A 24,236-nucleotide genomic window follows, 5' to 3' on the forward strand; every position below is an offset into this window, starting at 1 on the left:
AGACATTGGCGCATCGTTTAAGAAAATCTCTAAAGTGGTTTATGTTCGAAAATCTGAGGTTACGGTTAAAAAACTGAAAATTTTATAGTGAAATTGACAAAATTAGATTAGGGGGGTAGGGCACTAAAAGAAAAATTTGGACAATTTTAAAGAGAATTTGACGGGCAACGACTATACAAGTGTTGTAGAGGAGACACTGGCGTATCGTTTAGGAAATCTCCAAAGTGGTTTATGTTCGAAAATCCGAAGTTACGGTTAAAAAACTGGAAATTTTATTGTGAAATTGACAAAATGAGATTAGGGGGTAGGGCACTAAAAGAAAACTTTGGACCATTTTAAAAAAGGTTGTGACGGACAACTACTATATAGGTGTTGTAAAGGAGACATTGGCGCATCGTTTAGGAAAATCTCCAGAGTGGTTTATGTTCGAAAATCTGAAGTAACGGTTAAAAAGCTATAAATTTTATTGTGAAATTGACAAAATAGATTAAGGGGGTAGGGCACTAAAAGAAAATTTTGGACCATTTTAAAGAGATTGTGAAGGACAACAACTATATAGGTGTTGTAGAGGAAACATTGGCGCATCGTTAAGGAAAATCTCCAGAGTGATTTATGTTCGAAAATCTGAATTTACGGTTAAATAGTTGAAAATTTTATTGTGAAATTGACAAAATGAGATTAGGGGGGTAGGGAACTAAAAGAAAATTTTGGACCATTTTAAAGAAATTGTGACGGACAACGACTATATAGGTGTTGTAGAGGAGACATTGGCGCATCGCTAAGGAAAATCTCCAGAGTGGTTTATGTTCGAAAATCTGAAGTTACGGTTAAAAAACTGAAATTGTGAAATTGACAAAATGAGATTAGGGGGGTAGGGCACTAAAAGAAAAAATTGGACCATTTTAAAGAGATTGTGACGGGCAACGACTATACAGGTGTTGTAGAGGAGACATTGGCGCATCGTTTAATAAAATTTTCAGAGTGGTGTATGTTCGAAAATCTGAAGTTACGGTTAAAAAACTGAAATTTTATGTGAAATTTACAAAATGAGATTAGGGGGGTAGGGCACTAAAAGAAAAATTTGGACCATTTTAAAGAGATTGTGACGGGCAACGACTATATAGGTGTTGTAGAGTAGACAAAGGCACATCGTTTAAGAAAATCTCCAGAGTGGTTTATGTTCGAAAATCTGAAGTTACAGTTAAAAAACTGAAATTGTGAAATTGACAAAATGAGATTAGGGGGTTAGGGCACTAAAAGAAAAATTAGGACCATTTTAAAGAGATTGTGACGGGCAACGACTATATAGGTATTGTAGAGGAGACAAAGGCACATAGTTTAAGAAAATCTCCAGAGTGGTTTATGTTCGAAAATCTGAAGTTACAGTTAAAAAACTGAAATTGTGAAATTGACAAAATGAGATTAGGGGGGTTAGGGCACTAAAAGAAAATTTGGACCATTTTAAAGAGATTGTGACGGGCAACGACTATATAGGTATTGTAGAGGAGACAATGGCGCATTGTTTAAGAAAATCTCCAGAGTGGTTTATGTTTGAAAATCTGAAGTAACGGTTAAAAAACTGAAATTGTGAAATTGACAAAATGAGATTAGGTGGGTAGGGCACTGAAAGAAAAATTTGGTTCATTTTAAAGAGATTGTGACGGGCAACGACTATACAGATGTTGTAGAAGAGACACTAGTGCATCGTTTAGGAAAATCTCCAGAGTGGTTTATGTTCGAAAATCTGAAGTTACGGTTAAAAAACTGGAAATTTTATTGTGAAATTGACAAAATGAGATTAAGGGGGTAGGCACTTAAAGAAAATTTTGGACCATTTTAAAGAGATTGTGACGGACAACCACTATAAAAGTGTTGTAGAAGAGACATTGGCGCATCGTTTAGGAAAATCTCCAGAGTGGTTTATGTTCGAAAATCTGAAGTTACGGTTTAAAAACTGAAATTGTGTAATTGACAAAATGAGATTAGGGGGGGTAGGCCAATTTTAGTTAATTGTGGACCAATTTCAAGAGAATGTGACGGGCAACGACTATATAGGTGTTGTAGAGGAGACATTGGTGCATCGTTTAAAAAAATCTCCAGAGTGGTTTATGTTCGAAAATCCGAAGTTACGGTTAAAAAACTGAAAATTTTATTGTGAAATTGACAAAATGACATTAGGGGGTTAAGGCATTAAAAGAAAATTTTGGACCATTTTAAAGAGATTGAGACGGACAACGACTATATAGGTGTTGTAGAGGAGACATTGGCGCATCGTTTAAAAAAATCTCCAGACAAAGGCACATAGTTTAAGAAAATCTCCAGAGTGGTTTATGTTCGAAAATCTGAAGTTACAGTTAAAAAACTGAAATTGTGAAATTGACAAAATGAGATTAGGGGGGTTAGGGCACTAAAAGAAAATTTGGACCATTTTAAAGAGATTGTGACGGGCAACGACTATATAGGTATTGTAGAGGAGACAATGGCGCATTGTTTAAGAAAATCTCCAGAGTGGTTTATGTTTGAAAATCTGAAGTAACGGTTAAAAAACTGAAATTGTGAAATTGACAAAAACGGAAAAATTGATGAAATTTTCGTTTCCGTTCTCTAACTTCAGTTTGCCTCAACCAAATGTTATGAAACTTAGACACAATGCTTATTACCACAAAACGGTCTCAACTGTATGTAGAAGTTGACTCATGCATATTTAAATTCTTGAAAAACAGACCAGCACTCATCCTTAATGTTTAAAATTAATTATTTCCCAATAAATCAAAGTGACAATTTATATACCTTCAGACATTTATTGACATGTACAATATATTTCAGATCACTTGAAGTGGTATTGGCAGTAATTTTAAAGTGATCATTTGATTAAGCATTTGAATGGGCTTGATAGTGCTTTCTTTTTTCGATATCTCACTTTTTGTAGTAGTCATTCAAAATTCGTAATTTGTCTAAATAAACATATCTTTAATAAATAAATATCAGAAAATGATAAAGAAAAAAACATACGGAAACAGAAGAGGGCAAGTGGCCGAAAATGGTTTATTTATTACAATAACAAAAATAGACACAATTTGAAAGCCACAATTATGAAATGCTTACGTTTTCCCTTTTCTTTAGATTACTACGTATTCGTGAACAAATACATGCAAACAAATAAATATTTTCCTCTCTTTCTACGTTTAGAATTAACAATGGGAATGGAATTAAATGAGGTTTTTCTAAACATTTAATTATGTATACTTCTGTTAATATTTAAAATGTATATTCTTATTATTTAGTTACTTTTTGTTGGGTTGCTTAATGATGGACATTTGCACTTCATTTGGTTTTATTTATACCAAATGAATACTCATTCATTTTACAATAACAAAAACAACAGATACAAGTTCTTAATTACTTCATTTAATTTAAGGATGAAAATGCAAAGGGATACTGAATTGCACATAACTATTACATCTTATTTACTTTTGTTTTAATGAGTTTGGACAGATGGGTATAAATCCTTCATTTGAAACAATTAAACTTGTTATAAAATATTGTAAGAGGAAATCTGTCACTGAAACCAATTAATCCACCTTAAAATTTGATGGTTCACACAATAAAATTCTAACCTTAAAGATTTGGTACATTGTTTTAAATGGATTTCTATAATCATTATCATGATAATCTATCATGTGTCTCTAGATTTCAATTCATGTTTTATTTAAGAAACACGGGGGGGTGGGGGGGGGGGACACACACATTGAATGAAAAGTGATATTACATGTTTAATATAACATAACAAGATAACAAAACATTTAACATAAATAGTTTAAGAAGGGTCGTAATGGAATTGTGGCAAACTTTGCACACTTTTAAATGACTTTGTAAATCAACAAAAAATACTCCGGCGTTACGGTCATTATTTTTCATAACAATTCTTTCAGTGGAATTTTGATAAAGTCGTGTATTTCTTCCTGAAAAGGTTCTGTTTCGTACACATCGCTATGTGTGATTTCTCGAAATTTCTACATTTTCTGCTAAGCAAGTTAACTTCTCCAGCTAAAATTTTACCGCTGGTAAATCATTTGTTATTTGTCTCATAATTGTTAAATTCATATAATGGCACTCATACATATAAGTTTTTATAACATGAAGAATCAATTTCAAATAAATTTCAAACCTTCGTTCAATTTAATAAAGGAAATAAAATACGAAACATTCTTACACATTTTTCAAATATTCACAAATTGAACCTTATATACCCGTATATACAATGTTTTGGTGAAACACTTATATTGTCTTTCCTCCTTCATATTCAACTGACTTGCCGATTGCAGCCTGCAACCAACAGTCCGCTCCGGTATCACTTGGTCCAACTCATTATTGGAATGATTGAAATCTACATTGTAATCACTAGTCAATTTATCTACAAAACTACTTTTGAAATACCAAATGGTTTTTTTTTCAATTCTTAATTTTCATCCTTATGATACTTTACTTCAGAACTTGTTCCTGTATTGTTATGAATTTCAGTTAATGGCCAATTTCTTAGTGAAGATTCGTCTAAGTTCCATTTAATAGATACATTTAATAACGCCTACCGTTACCTTGATGGCATTTTTGCTTCAAATAATAAAGAATTCCCTAATCATACTGCTGAAATTTACCCCAGAGAACTTACTTTAAATAAAAGTAATACTTGTATAAACAGCAATACTTTTGCTTTTTGCAGATTTTGACATATGATTACATTTCAGTTTCATACGAAAAAAATCGTAAGGGTTCCGTGAAACCTAGTGTCTCGCCTACTTTTGCTGTTAGTCGCATGCTCAACAAAAATGGGGAAATAATTATTACAAATTTTCTTCAAGATACTATCTTTTGATTGTAAGAAGCTTCTGTTCAAGTTTGGAAGGAATCCAGGATCACGGCCGACACTCGGCTAACCGAGAGATTGGTCGGTTAATCTATATTGAGTATGCGACTATAAGCGCGGTTGGTCTGTTAATCGGGTCGGTTATACGTCTGTTAAGAGTAAAACGCACTGTCGAGATTATTGCGGGATAAAGACGTTCTTGAGTTTGTACATTACCATTGACGACGTCGCCGACTACAGTGACGTCGCCGTGGGCTCTAAGGAGTTGTTATTAAAAGTTATGGCTGAACAGACGTGTTTGTTTATATAAGCGTAAATATCATACTTTTAACCTCCACATTTATGGTACCGTGACCAATGGATCTAAACAAGCTGAAGTCGATACGATCCGGGAACAGAAGTGCTGTTACAAAACTCATTCGAAAGATAGATGCAGCGAAGCAGGATACAGATTTCGATCCAGAAGAATTGACAGCAACATTTGACAACCTACTTCAGAAGCAAAAAATACTGAACAACTTGAATGAGCAGATACTCAACCTAGCGGAAGCAGAAGATATTGAAAATGAAATCCTAGACTCAGATGAGTATTGTATAAATTTAGAAACAAAAATCAGACACATACGTAATTTTATTCAAAATACTCAATCCACATCACAGACACGTCAGAGTGAAACTTCATCACAAATACTAAATGTAGAACATCAACCGTTCGTCAATACAGGAAATACATGCACGCAGTCGTTCCAAAATCCGTTCTCACAAGCTAGTAACACAGTTAGTACTAATATAAATTCGTATACATCCGCAAGCAGTCAGAATCACTACTTACCCAAACTCACACTTCCGATATTCACAGGGAACATATTAGAGTGGCAAACTTTTTGGGATTCGTATGAATGCGCCATACATTTGAACCCTTCATTGACCGATGTCCAGAAATTTAACTACCTCAAAGCACAATTACAGAATGAAGCATTACAAACCATAGCAGGTTTTGCACTTACTAACGCAAACTACGCAGACGCCATTATTTTGTTGAAGGAGAGATTCGGACAAACACACAAAATCACACAAGCGTACATACAAGCTTTATTAGAAATTTCACCGCCAAGAAACCAACTTGTTAGTTTGAGACAATTTTATGATCAATTGGAAACATACATAAGAGGGCTAGAATCTTTGGGTCAATCACAAGATTCGTATGGAACATTACTTGTACCAATTATTTTGAATAAATTACCGGGAGAAATTAAAAAAAACCTTGCCCGTGAACATGGAACAGAAAACTGGTTATTACGAGACCTCCGGAAAAGTATTTTCAATGAAATAAACATAATTGACGCGGGTCAAGACATTGAAACTTCTAACAATATACCAAGTACGTCATCTTTCTTTACCGGAACTAAATCAACAAAACCCCGACAAAATCAAGCTCTAAATACAAGAAATATACGCCAGACTTTAGACACTAAACCTTGTGTATTCTGCCACGATGTACACACACCAGCGCATTGCGCGAACGTATCTGATACAGCATCACGCATGAACATTGTAAAACGCGAGAAATTGTGTTTCAACTGCCTTGGCACACATCGTATAAATGAATGTAAGTCAAAACACTTATGCCGTAATTGTAACAAAAAACATCACACAAGTCTGTGTACTGTACGCCCATTTAACAACAAGATTAACCATGATAATGAAAGAAATAGACAAAGCGTGAATAATACAAATTACAGCCAACAGAATATGAATTTTCATGGTAACAATAGACAAGCTAATCAGACATCTGTACATTTGGTAAATGACACGAAGAAGAAGGAAGAGGACACTTCAATTCTATACTCATCGTCAGTCGAGGTACGTACAAATGTACTTTTTAAAAACTGCAGTAGCACCCGTATGGTCAAACCACTTATGTAAAGATACCCATATACTTTTTGACGAGGGAGCACAGAGATCATTTGTTACCGAAGATTTAGCGAGAAAACTGAATTTACATACAGAGGGCACTGAAATTCTACAATTATCGTCATTTGGAGATGGAAACAAAAACATACGACACTTAGATAAATCAACAGTTTTCGTAGAAACAGATGCAGGAAAGAAAATACCGATTCAAGTTCTAATTGTACCAATGATTGCCGTACCTTTGCAGAACAATATTCGCCACATTAACAGAGGACTGGACTATTTACGGGGACTAAAGTTAGCACATCCGGTAACACAAGAGGAGTCTTTCGAAATAGCATTATTGATCGGAGCAGACTACTATTGGGACTTAGTCGAGGATGAAGTGGTACGAGGAAATGGTCCAACCGCCGTGAAGTCAAAGTTAGGTTTCTTACTTTCCGGTCCAGTAAGGGGCCAGAGAGATAACTCGTTGATGGGTACTAACATTTTTAACATTCTTGTTTCTCATAAAACGGAGGAGCATGATCTAGAAACATTTTGGAGATTGGAATCAATTGGTATTAACTCGAGAGAAACGGACGAAGACGAAAAGGATTTTTTGGAAACATATCAAGACACTTCGATTGAACTCAGAGGTAATAAATACTTTGCAAAGTTGCCATGGAAACAGGAACATGACGAACTACCATCAAATTATATAGTTACAAGAAGAAGAACAGAGAACGTTATTAAGAAACTTAGTCAAGATCCTAAACTACTAAAGAAGTATGGAGATATAATCGCCGAACAGGAACGCAGAGGATTTGTTGAGACAGTAGATGAAAAAGAACAAAAAGGCGGGAAAATCCATTACATTCCACACCACCCTATACAGAAGGAATCTAGCACAACTCCTATACGAATAGTATACGACTGCAGTTGTCGTCAATCACCAAACCATCCAAGTCTAAATGATTGTCTGATGGACACACCACCAAAATTAAATGACTTGACAAAACTTCTAGTACAATTTAGAGCCAACCAGTTTGCTACATGTACTGACATTGAAAAAGCTTTCTTACATGTTGGATTGAGCGAAGAAGATAGAGACGTTACCCGATTTTTATGGCTTAGTGACCCTATAAACCCAGGAAGTCAGCTGAAAACTTACAGGTTCAAATCAGTGTTATTTGGAGCGACATCTTCGCCCTTTATACTCAACGCCACAATACAGAAACATTTGAAACAATTCGGAAACAGTGAAACAGCTAGAATTCTAGAAAGAGACATATACGTTGATAACATTTTATCTAGTATGAAAAAAGAGGAAGATTTACTTATGTATTTCAAAGAAGCAAGGAACTTGATGGCTGGAGCTGGATTCAACTTGAGATCATGGAGTTCAAACAGTGCTAAATTACTACAATTAGCTAAAGAAGAAAACGTCCTAGATACGGATAAGTATACCAAAATACTTGGAATGTTGTGGAATAGTCGAAGCGACAAGATCTTTTACCCGAAGCGTGAAATTCCTACACCGGAACTGCTTCAACATGTAACTAAACGAGAAGTTTTGAAATATTCATCAAAGATTTATGATCCACTCGGCTTACTTAGTCCGGTTACAATTAGAGCGAAAATCCTGATACAAGAATTATGGAAATGTGGATTAGATTGGGACGAACTTATACCGGATAATTTAAAGACTACGTGGACAGATTTAACCAAAGATTTGGAAAAGGCAATACAATTCACTATTCCTCGATATTATTTTAGCAAGCCATCAACATCAACAGAATTAATACTTCATGTATTTACAGATGCAAGTCCAAAAGCGTACGGCGCAGCAGCTTATTTAAGTAACGAAAACGAAACTACTTTAGTAATGGCGAAAACCAGAGTAGCACCAGTCAAATGTTTAACCCTCCCACAACTTGAACTTATGGCCGAATTTATCGGCGCACGACTAGCAGCACATCTTCATTCAACGCTTGATCATCCAAAAACTGTTTTTTGGTCAGATAGTAGCATTGTACTTCATTGGCTAACATCTACGAAGACTTTGAAACGTTTTATTGCCAATCGAGTAAAGGAAATAACAGAATTGACGCATCCATACAAATGGCGGTATTGTCCTACTGATAACAACCCGGCAGATCTTCTTACACGAGGACTTACAATTGAACAATTTGACCAGAGTATACTTTGGCGGAAAGGACCGAATTGGTTAACAGATAGTTCAAAATGGCCAGAACTAAACAGCGCAAAAAACACCGTTTTGACGTCACTGGTAGATGACAGAGAAAATGAAGAGGAATTGGACAACTTGGTGTGAAAAACCAAAATAATCTAGTCGGTATAACAAACATATTGGATATTTCGAACTATGGATCTTATATGAAGTTATTACGTATTACCGCCTATGTCATCCGTTTTATCCGCAACTGTAGACGGGATAGGATTTCCAGAAAAAGCGGACCGCTTGAGGTCAATGAAATTCAAACAGCAGTAAATACATGGATTTTAGATTGCCAGGAGTCTACGTATACAGATGAAATGTCATACCTGAGAGGAGCACAACAAAAAAACACAAATAAAGTACCAAGAGTCCGACAATTAGGACTTTTCTTAGACCAATCCGGTCTCATCAGATGTAACGGGAGAATACACAACGCACCAATTCCAGAATCAGCAAAATTTCCGTACCTTTTACCAGCAAATCATCCGTTAACTAGACTTATTGTATTGGACGCACACGAACAATTACTTCATAGTGGAATGAATGCTACAGTCACCTATATTAGACAAACATTTTGGATACCAACTATTCGACAGTATGCAAATAAATTACTCCGCAAATGCGTTATTTGCCGCAAAGTGTATGGAAAATCGTACGTTGCACCAGACCCACCACCTTTACCAAAAATCAGACTACAGGAAGCACCCCCCTTTACAGTCACTGGAGTTGATTTTACAGGAGCGTTACTTGTAAGAGACGAAAATAGAAGTTTAACAAAAGCGTATATATGCCTGTTTACCTGTGCTTCCGTGCTTCCACCAGAGCCGTTCATCTAGAAGTGGTACCGAACCTAACCGAAAATTCGTTTGTTCAAGCTTTCCGGCGTTTCGTAAGCCGTAAATCAATACCTAAAACACTTATATCAGACAATGCAACTACTTTCATTGCAGGATCAGAGGAACTAAAAAGACTATGTGAATCGGCAACACTAAAAGAAACGTTGTCTATACGAGGGATAGAATGGAAGTTCATACCAAAACGCGCACCTTGGTATGGTGGATTCTGGGAGAGACTTATTGCGCTTACAAAGACAAGCTTGAAAAAGACACTTGGACGAACTCAAGTCAGTATGGAAACTCTACAGACTGTCGTGACAGAAATAGAAAGAATTTTAAATGATAGACCACTTACATATTTTTCATCAGATATTAGAGACTGCGAAACGTTAACCCCCGCTCATCTTTTGTATGGTAGAAGAATATCAGCGCTGCCATATCCGCAAAAAGATATAGATGAATTCAACGATCCAACCTATATGAATCATAAAGAACTCAACAAATGTGCACACAGACAAACTTTATTAATACAACACTTCTGGACCAGATGGAAGTCCGAATACTTAACTTCGTTACGCGAATTTCACAAAACTTTAGGAAAAAACGAACAATCTATTCATATTGGAGACATAGTTCAAATCCATAATGAATCGCCTAGAGTCAATTGGAAACTAGGTATAGTAAATGAACTTATAAGAGGTAATGATGGACTTGTACGGGCAGCACGGATACAGACAAGCAATGGTGAGACATCCCGACCAATCGTAAAACTATTTCCGTTGGAGGTATCAGGGACACATTCGGATGCTACAAGCGATCACACTGACGATCAACAAGAAAACACAACTCAAAGAAGTACTCGACCGAAACGAAATGCGAGCATGAAGGCCCGGAAGAGGATACGAAACTGGATAACCAATGTAGACGAAAATGATGAAGAAGAATTACAATTTTAAAAAGGACTTTCGTAGTTAACTCAAAATTTTCATTTATGTGAACAAGAACTTAGTTTAACTTAATTCAATTTAGTTCATTCATCGAGATAGAGACTATTTCATTTGATTTATTTTCAAATATGGACTGTTAATGTGAAATCTATGATAATTTGCACTTTTTGCGGCCCCCAGTATGTCGAGATTATTGCGGGATAAAGACGTTCTTGAGTTTGTACATTACCACTGACGACGTCGCCGACTACAGTGACGTCGCCGTGGGCTCTAGAGAGTTGTTATTAAAAGTTATGGCTGAACAGACGTGTTTGTTTATATTAGCGTAAATATCATACTTTTAACCTCCACAATGTGACATATTTTAGTGTACATTGATATTGAAATGACATCTTGGGTAGCTGTCTCATTTATAAACACCCACATCTTTTATACATATGTAGAGGTTGCTGTACAGTCTTTGATAATAGAAAAGTGTCTTTCTGAAATCTCATGACATACAAAAAAAGACCAGATCTGAGAAGTGTTGACAGAGAAGGCATTGATGTCTGTAAAAATATCAACTTTTCTTTTTTTGCATTTTATAGAGACTTGGAAAAGAAAAATGATGAGATTAAAAAACTATCCAGAGAGATCCATTCTTTGAAGGAAAGAGGTCGAATTGTAAAAACGACGTATGTTAAATTTTATTTGAAAAGGGAGTATGATAGAGGACATCTTGGTTGTGTAACACCCTTAAAATGCTATATTTTAACATTTTCAGAAGAACAGTGGGATGTATTTACTTCATATTTATTCTAAAGACAGTTTAATTGCAATTACTGTTTCAATATGTACTAGAAAATACATTTTGTTTATGCTTTGATCTCAATGATTTCAATTTACATATTTTATTGCTTGAGAAGAAGTTTAGAAAAAAAAATAAGATGAAATTTGATGATGGTTACTCTTCATTTTGTTTTTAAAAGGTTTGAGGAGAAATAAACATAAGTAATCATCATTTTTGGCTCGACTCAAAGGAGTTGAAGGAGAGAAACTATGTTGTGCTGTTTTTTGCAACTTCAGCTTCAACAATGTATTACTTTGTGATTACTGTAAACCATCTTATTTTCGCAGATACTTTATTTCGCGTTTAACCCTTTCTAACCCATTTCGCGCAATTTAATTTCGCGATTGTAAAATTTACTTGATGACGATAAATAAGGAAAAATTCAAGTTTTTCATATTCGCGACGATTTATATTTGCGTTATTTTTCTACTCGTGAAAGTCGTGAAAAAATTCACTCGCGAAAATTAGTTGGTTTACAGTATATCAGTTTAAGAGGAATCACTAGTGGTAGGTCAATGATAGTTGTTATGCAGTTGTATAAACATTGACACATATCATTTTCATGGAGATTCTTTGACGCCACCCACTCAGTCATTTGTATAATGACTTGAAAACTTTCTCTTTGTTTACACGTTAAAGTTTGTGATTAGGTCAGTTGGTCCGGGGAACACAGTTATTGTCCTTTGATTTTCATTGTCTACAAATATAGTCCCTACTGTGGACAGTGTATTAGTTGCAATTTTTTTCATACCCCTTCCAAATCTATTTCTTCATGTTTTATGCCTCAAATAGCAAGAGGGGGGATGAAATTACACTATAAAAAAATTTGGGTCATGAATTTTAAAGTAAAGTAGTGATTTGGTCCAGCTGAAAAAATGTTAAAAATTAGTATATCTGAAGCTGTCAAAAGAATTCAAGACCCCCTTAACATAAAATTATCCATATTTTGAGTTGGAGCTGATGAAGTTTTCTATAATTTTGATACAATTTGTCCCAAAAGTAGTACACCACACTGTAAAAATATTATTGAGAAAGCACAGGTAGGATTTTTGCGTGAACCCTCGGAGGGGTTCACACTAATATATTGGCGAGTTTTGGAAGTTTCTATGGGCCATACGATATTCTCGGAAACAAGATTCTTGGAACGTCTTGAAAAGTTTAGATCATTTATACAGGTAGTTGTTTATGTTTTTGATATGGTCCCTCTATGGATAGGCTACCACGTGACATTGTATAGTTCAACAATCGAAGTTCATTTGAAGATCGGAAAATTAAAAAAAATAAAGACTTGATTGCAAAAAAAATCATTTATATGTTGCCACCTACTTGCCTTTTGGTAGAACATATGCATTTTAATAATGCGACATAATCAAAATGTTTATTGAAAATCAAGTATAATGATAACGCAATATTATATAATTCATGCTTTGAGACGGCCCCTGTGTGCGTTGTGTGTGAAGTATTTAATACAACGTGCTATTGTGCATAATTTGTGACAGTAAATCTGGGAAGAGTATACTAATATATTATGTCTCAGAATAAACTGATTATTTCTTAATGTTTACCACGTGACATTATTTTCTTCAATCACAGCCTGGGCAATTGTCGGAAAGCAAGAAGAAAATTAAAAAAACGATATATCTGTTATAAATATGTATCTTAGGTCGGAAAGCATAATTATAATTAAACAAAACAATATTTCTGTCAAAATATTTAATTTCATTAAAATACACTAACAGACCAAGAAAATATTCATTAACATTATTAAGTTTAAACTGAAACTAAATTTGTCATTAATAGAATATAATGTATAATGTTATATTATGTCAGACATGTCTGAACAGTGAATACATTTATGAAAATTATATGCAACATATTAGCACCAGCTATCAGGGATGCGTACACATAAGTTAGTTAAATTTAAACTGTAGTGAAATGAAAAAAATACTTCACAACGATTTTAAATCCTTGCATCTCACAAAAAATATATTTAATATTTTACAATAATCATTTAATTACTACGTTAATTATTTAATTTCCTTTTAGTAAATATGGTTTTATAAGTCTCTGCTTATATTTTGTATAGCAATATATTCATATAATGGAAAGTCAGACTTGAAGAAGAGATTGATTTAAAATATAAATTGTCCATCAGTAAATACATGAAATACTTGATATTTGTTTTTATTGATATTATATTTTTAAATTTTCGGAAATGATTCATTAACAGGAATTATTTTGTTTTGTTTTTAATAGTTTAACCTCATATCATCTTAATCTTTTCAATATGGAGTGATTTCGAAAATTGTGTATTCAGTGCCGGTTCGTGGGGGGGGGGGGGTCCGGGGTTGGAACCCCCCCCCCCCTTTTTTTTGACAATCAATGCTTTTGAATGGGGACTTATGGTTGGAACCTCCCCCTTTTAAAAATGGCTGGATCCGCCCCTGGTATTCATTGTGTTGACCAGCTATCATACACCCGTCTTGATTTATTTTCAATTATATTACACCCTGTTCACACGACACAACATCGGTTTGCGTTTACACAAATTTCGGATTAAATGGCCATGAATCCGGAGTGAAAACACTTGAGGTAGGTAGTTTGACATCCAAATTCAACTAGCATTAGATTAATGAATATACGTGATGACGCAAATACGTATTGTAATCCAGAGTATCAGTGCGTATGCTTTTCACTTACTATTTCTTGTGCTGCGCAAGAAAACCACATGCATGCATAGATATTAATTTCACTCGCGGACTGTGATTTTTCACATTTCTTATCTTAATTCAGGACACAGCAGTTAGAGCTGTACATGTGACGTTGAATCATGGTCATCATAAGTTAAAGTATTCTGACCTCCAGCTGTTTCTCTTTTCTTTTTCTTTTTGTTTGATTGACTGTCCTATTATAAACTTTGAAATTTTCAAAATACTAAGGATTTTCTTCCCAAGGAATAAATAGATTACCTTAGATGTTTTTTGCAAACCCTTTGTTTCGAAATTTTGGGTTTTCAATACTCTTCAACTTTGTACTTTATTCGGCCTTTTAACATTTTTTTATTCAAGCGTCACTGATGAGTCTTTGTAGACGAAATGCGCGTCTGGCGTACAACATTTTAATCCTGGTATCTATACATTTTTTTTTTATCTACATAGGATACATATCTTTTTTTTTAAATATATTGGTTCTTTTGAGAGTATATTCAGGTATTTATAAATCTTCTTCAGATCTAAGTTTTTCCCATAGAATATTTGGATTGATTAAAGTAACTTCAGGAAATCCTTAAAATTTTAGATGTTTTTATAGACCGAAATAATTACCAGTTTATAAGAGGTCCCAATGTAGCTGGTGTGTTACTCTCAAAACTAAAATATGAAACATTGTCATAAGTTGCATGCCACAGAGTTACACTTCACATGGAAATTGGACTTTCAATTTTTCTAAACAACATCTACCGTGAGTACAGACAACAGCTTCAATAATGAGTATAAGAAATATTTGAAGCCATCAAGGAAACAAAATATGAAGATATGACAGACGAAATAAATGAATCTAGATTATTTTAGCAAACTGAGTGCTTAAATTTATATTGCGATTGGTCTGTGCAATTTGCTTTAGACATTCGGTTTGCAGAAACTAAGAATTGCAATAGGATTGGGACTTTGTATGTATATTAAACACGAAGAAAAACTGATGTACACTCCCAAGTAATAAATAAAATAGTCAAGCATTAAAAGGTAAATTCATATAGTAGCTGTATACATTTTTCTATTTCCAACTAAAGTACAACGTCGCTTTTCATTGACTTGTGTAAGAATCTACACACAATTACATATTTTCAATAAAGGCGTTTTAACATCATCGATATATTATTCTTTTCAGTCAATTATTTCAAATCTTAAGCCAAAAAAAAAAAAATTCAGCAACATTTTTTTGGTTACCAGTCAGCGGTCTTGGGTTCACGTATTGCTTTTTTTTTTTAAAGAAAGCAACTTGTTTTAATTTTCATTTATTGTCTAAAAGAAATGCACTACGAAATAACTGTGTTCTTGGGCCAGTTTAAGGGGAACCACTATGGTAAGTCATTGATATGTGTATGCATTTGTATAAGCATTTGTTCATCTCATATCAATAAAAATATTTGACACCATCCACTCGGTCATGGTCTTTTGAGATCGAAAATATGCATAGTTTACATGTTTAATTTAGGTTAGTTAAAGAGGAACCATAAAAGGAAGTCTATGGTATTTGGTTTGAAGTTATATAAGCATTAGCACATCTCAGACTTATTTCATTGGAAATTATATGGGCAACCCCCCTCAGTCATGGTTTATTGACTTTGAAACTTTTACATATTTGTTCATAATCTGTAAAGATGGGACTCATTTGGCCTTACTTTTAACTGTAATTTGAGCTTTTAATTTAAGATTTCAATCTATGTCTGATTAAAATTGAGATGTGCAAAATTAAAAAAACAAGAGTTGTTTGGCATGATGATTTTTGTGATTTCTCTCTTGTTATCCTTTCCAAAATTAATAAATGCCTCACTATATCTCGATAAAACTTTCTTTACTGCTTTATGCAAACAAAATTATCAAATATATTCCTCATTAGAACATTGTAGAAATATATCTGTTTTTTATAAATATTGTATTTTTTCAGTGCTCAGGCATATGGCTGTAATGGATGTGGAAAGGTTTTTGGAACAAGGGAGGATTTACCATGCCATAAAAGCTGGTTTGGTTGCAAATAGTTGATGGTCTTACCTAACCGGCAAAAAGAAGGAATTGCTTTCAAAGGACTATTATGATTGTTTTTAGAATAAATATGATTGATCAGTCATCATATGGACAGATGTGTGCACATTGTTTTTGGCTCTCCTGCTCCAAACTTTCAACTTTGGAGTCCAAAGGGCCATGTGAGCTAATGCCAACAGTTGGCATAGTTTATTGTCAAGCGTCCATTGTCTCTTTGTGTGTTTCTACAAAGGAGATATAGATGGACATGATGGAGAACTGCATACATTTTACAGTTTTCTTTATGTTTTCATTATGATGTGATTTTGACGTCATAATTAGCATCAGATATTTTGTGTTATTCTTTTTTTTTTCGTTTATAAATTTCGATATTATAAGGAAACTAAGGTTTCAGCTCCCTCAGGCAAATTTGACCTTAGATGGAATTGGCAATTGGTTGTTGGTCCTTTTAGGTTATACTAGAACATACTCGCGGGTCCGTGACTGAATTAAAGTACATACGCCTTATTTTTAACCTGGATTTTTAGTTTTCGTATTGTCATCTGATAAAGTCATGCTGATTATAAGGTGCACAGTTTTCTCAGCCTTCAAAAATCTTTCTGCTTGAACCCGTTGACCCAGAACTTGTTTATTATTAGTAATATTAATTATGTGGAAAACAAAAGGGTTGGAATGGTGTAATTTGTAATCAACACCTTTGTTATATATTAGTTATTTACAAAATTAAATTCTTTGATGCGTCGTTTTTACGTCATGCCGGATAACAAATTGGAAAGTGCTTACGCCTTATTTTAAGCCTGGATTTTTAGTTTTTTCGTATAGTCATCTGAAAAGGAATGCTGATCATGAGGTGCACAGTTTTCTCTGCTTTCAAAATCTTTCTGTTTTAACCCGTCCTGGTTTTCTTACAACAACCGGAATTTATTTGGGTCAATCCCTTATAATGACGAAGTTCAGGTGTGATTATGACCCGTGAATATATCAAGCATATCCCAAATACACTGTTTGGTTGTGCGCCTGACAGAGGCAGAACGTACAGATTAGTTAACAGGTGACATATAGTATTGGTATCAGTATCGGATTCGACCCGGAACTTGTTAATTATTGGTAATATTTACTATGTGGAAAACAAAAGGGCCTGGAATGGTGAATTTTTTTAATCAACACCATTGACCTATATTAGTTATATACAAAGTTGAATTCTTTGAATCAGCGTTTTTACGGCATGCCGGTTAACAAATTGGACTTCGTATTTTTCGTAGTAAAGATACCTCTTCAACTGTTTAGGTTCTTATACATTTTTGGCTTACAAATATTCGGCTTTGAGCGTTCCTGATGAAGGTAAATCAAGGAAATTGCTTTGGACCCATGAAATTTATAATGCTTTGTTATCATTTTTTAAACTAATGTTTTTCTTAACATTATAGTATGAGGGTCCTGATAGGGGTCCTTAATTTCTGTATTCTTTAATATTTGAGTGCACTTTTCTTTATCATTAAAACAAAAACTTTTTCTCTAAAGTTTCATGAAAATCTCTCTTTAATTTTTCTGTAATTAAATGATTTCTTTATTCTTTACATCATTCATTTCTGTAATCAGTATTATATTACCTATATAAAAATAAGGAGATGTGGTATGATTGCCAATGAGACAACTATCCTCCAAATTTCAAATGAAGTTGATGTAAGCGATTATAGGCAACTGTACAGCCTTCAACAATGAGAAAAAAAACAATACCGTATAGAAGGCTATAAAAGGCCCCAATATGAAAAATATGAAAGAATTCAATTGAGAAAACTAGCGGCCTAATTTATAACAAAACAATTTAGGAAAAACAAATATGACCGACATGAACCAAAGACGACCACTGAACTACAAACTCCTGACTTGGGACAGGCACATATAGAATGTGGCAGGGTTAAACCAGTTTGCTGGTGCCAAACCCTCCCCCTAGTCCTTTTATTTATACAATTATATTTTATACTTTTGTATGCAATTATTCTTTATTCATTTTTTGTGAGCTTATTTTACTCTATTCATTATTTTTTAAGGCCATTATTCTCTATCCTGTAAAATCCATACAGAGTCTCTAATATGTAAATTTAAAATATTATTTGCAAAGACTTGTTTGTGTGCCAAAAAGGGCCTGAATGGCCTATTACTTTCGTTCAATTATATTTTCGAGATTTCTACATAGGAATTTGTGACAAATTTATGTATAAACATGTACTCCAAAGAAAAATGTAAAATTAAAGAAAATCAGTCAACAGTAAATTTTAATTACTTTTTTTAGTTTTATTCCAAATATTTTTTTTATGTTATTATGTTTTATGTCACATTATATTATGTCAATAGGATCAGGTACAAACAAATAAATGTACAAGTCCCAGATAAATGCACACAAAAACATAGACAAAAATTGAGACACAAAACCCCAAAATCGATAAGTGCCCTGCCCTCCACTGCTTCCATGTCCCTTTCAATTTCAAGCTGGAAAACTATCAGTGTGTATTCACAATGGAACAGAGGACTTATGACCTTCACCTTTGACCTTGATCATTATTTTTCAAGTTACACATAACCAATAACAAAAATAGAGAATCTAATAAATGGAAATGCTTTACACGAAAAGACAGATTAAATGAAATATAGGTTGGTTTAACATGGGTCATCCACAACCCCTGTTATTTGAGAATAGAATATATTCAAATATCTTGAAAGTGGCTGAAATGACCACCGTTCATCATTTATTGTCTTGTTATGCATTAGGTGCAGACCCAGAGTTTTGAAAAAGGGGGCTATCAAGCCAACGTTTGGAGTGATACTTGTGAAAAGTCTATGCATTTATCATTAATGAAGCTACATAAGGGGGCACAGACCCACTGCTCCCGAGATCCACTTTTGTGCGTGTCAAAGAAAAGAGGGACGAGAGATACCAGAGGGACAGTCAAACTCATAGATCGAAAACAAACTGACAACGCCATGGCCAAAAATAAAAAGACAAACAGACAAAGAATAGTACAGATGACACAACATAGAAAACCAAAGACTAAGCAACACGAACCCCACCAAAAACTGGGGGTGATCTCAGGTGCTCCTGAAGGGTAAGCAGATCCTGCTCCACAAGTGGCACCCGTCGTGTTGCTTATGTTATTACAAATCCGGTAAATAGTCTAATTCGGTAAGTCACATTTGTGAAAAGGTAGGGTATTGTAGTTACGACATAAGGATCATATCCGATATCATCTGTGAAACGGTTATTCCATAACGGTCAACCAACTCGTGATGGCGTCCGTAAAATTTACGAAGGGATGACTTCAACTTCACCATTTGGAACTCTTGGTTTAATAGCTTCCTTGTGAGCAGCAATCCTCTATCAAGGAAATCATGATAGGAAACACAAGCCCGGGAATATCGTATCAATTGGGGGATAATAACTCCGTATGCAGGCGCTGCTGGAATGTTGCTACACAGAAATGGAAAGTTCACAATTGGGAAGCTGAAATCATCTCATTTGTCGTAAAGTTTTGTTTTCAACCGACCCTCATTGTCAATTTCTAGATGTAAGTCAAGATATGAGGCAGACTTAACTGTATCTGTAGTATCCTTTATCTCTAGTTCGATGGGATAGATTCGTTCAACATAGTCACCAAATTTTGTATTATTTAGTGAGAGAACATCATCTATATAGCGGAACGTAGAGTTAAAGGATATTGCTAACTTCTTATCTTTCTTCCTAAGAAGTTCCTGTATGAAGTCAGCCTCATAATAATAAAGAAAGAAGTCGGCAAGAAGAGGAGCACATTGTCAATTGGTTCCCATTTGAATTCCGACAGTCTGTTGAAAAACACGTCCTCCAAACGTAACAAATATGTTGTCAATCAAGAAATCAAGTATCTTGATAATGTCAGATTCAGAGAATTTTTTGTTTGAATCCGAGTGATTCTTTACAAAGTAGGATTTATCCCTCCCCAAGACAAGATACTTGTATCTACGTTCGCCATTCTTTTTAATGAAACAAAGTAATACCAACTCTTTCAATTTGTCTTTTAGTTTGGAATAGGGAATACTTGTGTAAAGTGTAGAAAAGTCAAATGTTTTAATACTATTGCAAGATGAAAGAGTCTTAGATTGCATGTACTTTAAAAGATCTTTGGAATTTTTTAGTATCCACATCTGATTCACGCCACCTCTAGAAAAGGCAGTTTCACAATAACTTTGGAGCCCGGCTTTGATTGCTGATAAAATAGATGTTAATAATTTAGAAAGAGGTTTCGTGGAGCACTTGGAAGACCCAGCAATATACAAGATGCATTGAATGATATAAACGATGAGTGCTAAATTTTATTGAAAAATACATTTTGAAATTTGAATGCCTCGCGACTGTTTTCAGCCATTGACCCAATTTTGCCTATATTGAAAGTTTTTACATTCTGACTTCAGTCATTAATGAACGATTTCTTTAATCAAAATAAAACAAACAAACACAAACTGGTTACATCTTCTGAAAGGTAATGCTAAAGAAAGTGTTGTCCCTTACCCTAAATCTTCAATAGATTTTCAGTACGCAGTGACTTTAACCACGAGACCTCTTGTCAGAACTTCGTCAACCACACAGCGTAAGTGCCAGGGAAAACTGGGATGAAAGAAACAGTAAACAAACTTGGTACATAGCGTTAATTGATTCCGAAAGAAAACAAATTGAAACACCAAATCATTAACCACTATGAAAAAGTTTAACAAATGGAAAGAACGGAATATATAGAAAAAAACCCAATCGCTTGATCATGTCACTTATTTGGCACTGTAAACACTATTGACAGCGAAAAATTAACCAACATGCATACATAGGGCAACATACAGTCGTTTATAATTGACAGCTATCTATACAATGTGTCTAGGTCTAAATCATTCTAACTTTTAAAAAGTTGAGATACGATTAAACACATACAATTACCAAGTTCTTTAAAATATTAATACTCCTAAGCTTAGAATAAAATCAACATTTTGGTATAACATAAGACAACCACTGCCTACAACAATAGATAATGTAACTATACAATATGCCACTTCTAGCGTAATAAATATAAAGAAACTCGGATTTTACAATTATATTTGTAAAGAGTACAATTAAACAAGATCATTTAAAAATGTTAATCCATATTTGATGCCCGTCGGAAATCGAGTACACAATGCCGTGGATAACTAATCGACATACTCAACAGAAAAGTAAAAACACAGCAACTGACTGATTTGCGATTTGAAAGGTGAATTCTGGTCCAAATCGGAAACTGAATTGCTATTACTTTCTGTTTACCGAGCAATGTCGTCAGAAGGTTTGACACTATGAAAAGTTGTTGAGGATACTGACAGATGTGTCGCAACAAAACAGTAAGGATGAGGTAAAACACGAATGCATTTTGTTTATGTCCGAGTAATGACATTCATATTTCAATTGCAGCAAAGGCTCAAGTCCGTACGATGAAAATGCAGTTCTAAAGTCCGCTACATCTAAATCCTGCATTTTTATTGTCGCAGGTGAAAATGCAACGAAGTTAAAAAAACAGACGAATATGATATAACAGATCCAACTGTAAAGACTTTTAATATACTAGTGTTTTTGTCAGATTAAAAGCTTAGGCTCACTTCCGATTTTCAATTTTCTAAAAATTACAGGTAATCTTTGCTTTTCAATGTTTCTTTCGTATGATCCGAATACCATTTATAATGTAAATATCTTTCAATTCGAAACCCAGAAATATACAATTCAAATGATTAGAGTTGAATACAAATGCGACACCAACTTAGAGCAGAGTGTTCCAAATGCATTTGCTTAATATTCACTTCGTCCCGCAACATTATATAGGCGTTAACGATCTTAAGCAAGAACTAATCATCGCACAAGATTCCATTATTTCATTTTGAACTAATTAATTAGTCTGAAGATGTTTTGTGTTATTGTTTGAAATAAAATTACGGCGTTCAATAACCTTGATTGTAAATAAGAAAATGGTAGTCGATATGGAACTTTGCTTTTAAATTAATGTATTGTATTGAACTGGAATTGTTATAAAAAATTAAAAAAAATTACAGTACGAAGTGGACAATTCCAAATCACAAGCCGAGAAGGATGTCGGTAATATAACTCCATCGCCAAAAGAATAAAAAGCGAAAACCACACCATTAAAGAGAAAAGTAAAGATTGACAGATATATATGGTACATATATAGCCGAAGCTAATCGGCTGGAATTATATGTACAACTGGAACTTTACTTGAAATATCAGTGGAAGGAATATTGATTTACCAAAATGGACAAACATTTGTGTCTTTCAAAAAATGTATATATAATGTATATTTGTACCATTTAGGGACTTATCAGTTTTTACCTGGGAGGGGGGGCTGGTCATTTTGAAATCAAAAATACAAAATGTCTTGATCCCCCCATAATATTTCACTATTTTTATTTGATCCCCCCTGTGAAAACATTTAAAATATGTGATCCCCCTCTATTAAACATGCCATAATTTTAACATGCAAAACACTTATCATTTTATTTCACGAACAAATTGAAAATAAAATATTCTCAGTGGATTGAGTCCAAAAACATATTTGAGGGAAAATTGCCTTGAAATAGGGCTCTTCCATGAATATAAGAAGTTGAGCAAGCCAGTGCTTTGAGTAGCTTATTCTGACTTTTATTCTAATTTCCTATATTGGGCTATTAAAGAAAACTTGATCCTAAGTAACTCTGTACAAATTTACATTAAAAAGTAAACTTTTCGAAACAGTAACAACACATTATTTACTAAGAGGGGTCTATTATATGTCCCTCTCTTGAACGCTGATTAAACTTAAGGCCTTATTGAAACCTCCATTGAGTCGCTAAACTTTTATATGGATAGTTCATTTCAGCTTGAACAATTCAATTACTCATTTATTGTCACATTTCATTCATAAATGTGTGATAGTAACCTCAAAATTAAGATTTATTAGCCTAAAAAGTACAAATTTTGAGGGCGTGTGAGGTATAAATGGAGTCAAAGGGATCTTGTAATGAAAACAAAAAGATACATAAGGGTTGTTCATCATATCAGAATCATCTTTTCTATCAATATTCAACTGTTTGTATGCAATATTTAATCATTTTTTTGGAGAAGATATTGCTCTACACTATATTCTTTCATGATGCGGCATGATTTGTATTTTTGGACAAAATTTTGCACAAATCGCTGCATGCAGATTTCGTTTTAATTTATACTTAATTTCTCTCAAACTATTAAGCTGATTATATAACAAAACTTGGCAGCAATGCTTGTCAATTTAGTGATCGAAGTGAGTGAAATATAAGACTGAATAATTCGGATTATGAAGCACCTATGCATTTTATATGGGACAACATGACACGAAATGGCAGCTTCCTACATCACTAAAGTCTTGTGATGTCTTACTTAATTTAATATGAATGGTGTTAAAGATATATTTTCGATTTGACTGTTTTATAATGTTCTTCTTGATATTTTGTCTCTTGGAGTATATGAACTACTAATTTCCATGTGCAAAAAATATTGATCCCCCACTTTGAATTTATAAAAAATTTGAACCCCCCTTTTCCACATACAGAAAAAAACTTGACCCCCCCCTGCATTTTGACCAGCTTCCACCCCCCCCCCCCCCTCCCAAATAAAAAATGATAAGTCCCTTACTAACAGAGAGAATATCTCGACTTAATTCAAGTACCTGAGTTTACCGTATTCATTTAAAGAAAAAAAATCCTATTCAGATAGAATATATAGACAAAGATAAAGATTTCAAGTTATAATTAGGAAAGTAGTTTAGAGGATAAAGAAGTTAAAAACTACAAAC

General features: G+C 34.1%; 1 long non-coding RNA gene across 1 annotated transcript; it reads left to right on the plus strand.

Annotated features, from left to right (window-relative positions):
- Positions 1–11,340: 11,340 nt before the first annotated feature.
- Positions 11,341–16,465, plus strand: LOC127702970 (uncharacterized). The gene is made up of 2 exons (XR_007982607.1): positions 11,341–11,456; positions 16,277–16,465. It is a non-coding gene; the product is annotated as an uncharacterized LOC127702970 (long non-coding RNA).
- The last annotated feature ends 7,771 nt before the right edge of the window (positions 16,466–24,236 follow it).

This window comes from Mytilus californianus, unplaced genomic scaffold (genome assembly GCF_021869535.1).
Source record: "Mytilus californianus isolate M0D057914Y unplaced genomic scaffold, xbMytCali1.0.p SCAF_5, whole genome shotgun sequence".
Classification (NCBI taxonomy): domain Eukaryota; kingdom Metazoa; phylum Mollusca; class Bivalvia; order Mytilida; family Mytilidae; genus Mytilus; species Mytilus californianus.